The sequence below is a fragment of the Schistocerca cancellata genome, unplaced genomic scaffold (genome assembly GCF_023864275.1).
Source record: "Schistocerca cancellata isolate TAMUIC-IGC-003103 unplaced genomic scaffold, iqSchCanc2.1 HiC_scaffold_351, whole genome shotgun sequence".
NCBI classification, from domain to species: domain Eukaryota; kingdom Metazoa; phylum Arthropoda; class Insecta; order Orthoptera; family Acrididae; genus Schistocerca; species Schistocerca cancellata.
This window is the reverse complement of record NW_026046369.1, coordinates 65001-67500: the sequence shown is the minus strand read 5'-3', so window position 1 is coordinate 67500 and position 2500 is coordinate 65001. Positions and strand designations below refer to the sequence as shown.

Sequence of the window (2500 nt, the reverse complement as noted above, 5' to 3'; positions counted from 1 at the left end):
TTTGCACCGCAATCTACCCCCAAGTTGTGCCTTAACCTAACCCACGTTGTGCCTTAACCTAACCCACGTTGTGCCTTAACCTAACCCACGTTGTGCCTTAACCTAACCCACGTTGTGCCTTAACCTAACCCACGTTGTGCCTTAACCTAACCCACGTTGTGCCTTAACCTAACCCACGTTGTGCCTTAACCTAACCCACGTTGTGCCTTAACCTAACCCACGTTGTGCCTTAACCTAACCCACGTTGTGCCTTAACCTAACCCACGTTGTGCCTTAACCTAACCCACGTTGTGCCTTAACCTAACCCAAGTTGTGCCTTAACCTAACCCAAGTTGTGCCTTAACCTAACCCAAGTTGTGCCTTAACCTAACCCAAGTTGTGCCTTAACCTAACCCAAGTTGTGCCTTAACCTAACCCAAGTTGTGCCTTAACCTAACCCAAGTTGTGCCTTAACCTAACCCAAGTTGTGCCTTAACCTAACCCAAGTTGTGCCTTAACCTAACCCAAGTTGTGCCTTACCCTGCTCTGTAATTGGCATATGACACGTTACAGTAATGTATTGTCCAACCGCAACCCGCTCAGAATGTTGTGTACACAGCTACGTGTCATCTCCCCATAACAGCTGCATTGCAGTGTGGTACGCCATAGAGACGTGTGGGAGTAATGGACGCAGTGGATGGCGATCAGCATGAGCCGTCTGTTCATGTAGTGGCGCGTGTATGCAGACGTAGTAGTCTCTTCTCACACAATGTGATAGCACGGTGCCCCGCGTTCCACATCTGCGACATGCTACAGAGGCCGGTTGACAGTTGGTCGCGCAGTGGACATCGCATACGTACGGGGGCACCTTCCACGTGCCCTCTAGTCGGGCACATTTTGTTGCGTGGATGTGAGCGGATGTAGTGTGTCTTGACACCTGACAGGCAGGCATGCAATAATAGTTGACTTTGCAAACGGGGATGGACGTGTACGTTTACTGGTGACGTTACGCAAATGAACAACTGGTAACCCGTTGTGGTGCGGTTGTCCTTGCTGGAGGTACATCTGTGAGGGCAACGATCGGTACAGCTACGAAGCGGTCCCCACCATACCAACGAACGTGAATGTGAATCTGGGTGTGAAGCGATACGCGGCTGTGGGTGGGTGGGACTGTCCCCGGCCGGTGAGGGGGGGCCGCCCGGCGTGCTGGCCGCGCGGTGAGTGGGCGCACGCGCTACAGCCGGCTGGTGGGGGCGCCCAGTGGCAGGCGCGCCGGCCGACGGACGCGGCAGGCGGCGCAGCTGCGCGCCGGGGCACCCTGCGCGCGGCGCCGTGCAGCCAAAGTGGGTCCTCGCCGGCCCGGTGCGAAGCGCGGTGGACATCTGCAGTGTGCTGGTCCGATTGAGGACTGTGTGCGTTGAGGATGCGCCGCCGCCCGGCACTCGGCGCCGCGACGCCGTCTGCTGCTCGGTCGCCCCAGCGGTTCTCGCTGGTGGTTTGTATCGCAGTTGTGCAGACGTGTTGGCACGTGCGCTGTGCTGGGAGAGTTCGCTTCGGCACCCACGTGGGGCCTTTGCCCTTCTGTGGCGCTGGCGTTGGAGCTGCCGGTCACCGTAGGTGGCGCGTGTTGTCTCCCGCCGGCAATGCCACGACAGCACGCTCCCGGGCCTCTGTCGGCAGCGGCAAGCTCAGTTGGGAGCACGGGTGGTCGCACCTAAAGCGTCTACTCGCCTAACTCCGGGCGATTGCGCCTCTCTCGAACCCGACCAAGTACTTAGGACGGCGCTGCGCGCCGCCGGGACCTGAGAGGGTTTCGAGGTGTATTGTGCAGGGGAGCTCAGCCTCCTCCTGTTTGCAGAATAATTGAGCGGACGCTTGCGTGTTCGCGCGGGCCTCTGGGACACACTCCCGGGCGGCCGGCTGCTCAGCTCTAGTTGACGCAGCTCCCTGGTTGATCCTGCCAGTAGTCATATGCTTGTCTCAAAGATTAAGCCATGCATGTCTCAGTACAAGCCGCATTAAGGTGAAACCGCGAATGGCTCATTAAATCAGTTATGGTTCCTTAGATCGTACCCACGTTACTTGGATAACTGTGGTAATTCTAGAGCTAATACATGCAAACAGAGTCCCGACCAGAGATGGAAGGGACGCTTTTATTAGATCAAAACCAATCGGTCGGCTCGTCCGGTCCGTTTGCCTTGGTGACTCTGAATAACTTTGGGCTGATCGCACGGTCCTCGTACCGGCGACGCATCTTTCAAATGTCTGCCTTATCAACTGTCGATGGTAGGTTCTGCGCCTACCATGGTTGTAACGGGTAACGGGGAATCAGGGTTCGATTCCGGAGAGGGAGCCTGAGAAACGGCTACCACATCCAAGGAAGGCAGCAGGCGCGCAAATTACCCACTCCCGGCACGGGGAGGTAGTGACGAAAAATAACGATACGGGACTCATCCGAGGCCCCGTAATCGGAATGAGTACACTTTAAATCCTTTAACGAGTATCTATTGGAGGGCAAGTC

At 56.6% G+C, this 2500-nt stretch overlaps 1 non-coding gene across 1 annotated transcript in view; it reads left to right on the top strand.

The window, feature by feature from the left end:
- Nucleotides 1-1923: 1923 nt before the first annotated feature.
- LOC126118354 (small subunit ribosomal RNA) overlaps nucleotides 1924-2500 on the top strand; it is a 1909-nt gene continuing 1332 nt past the window's right edge. The window contains exon 1 of the ribosomal RNA XR_007525781.1: nucleotides 1924-2500. This exon is cut by the window's right edge and continues 1332 nt beyond it. This is a non-coding gene — a ribosomal RNA (small subunit ribosomal RNA).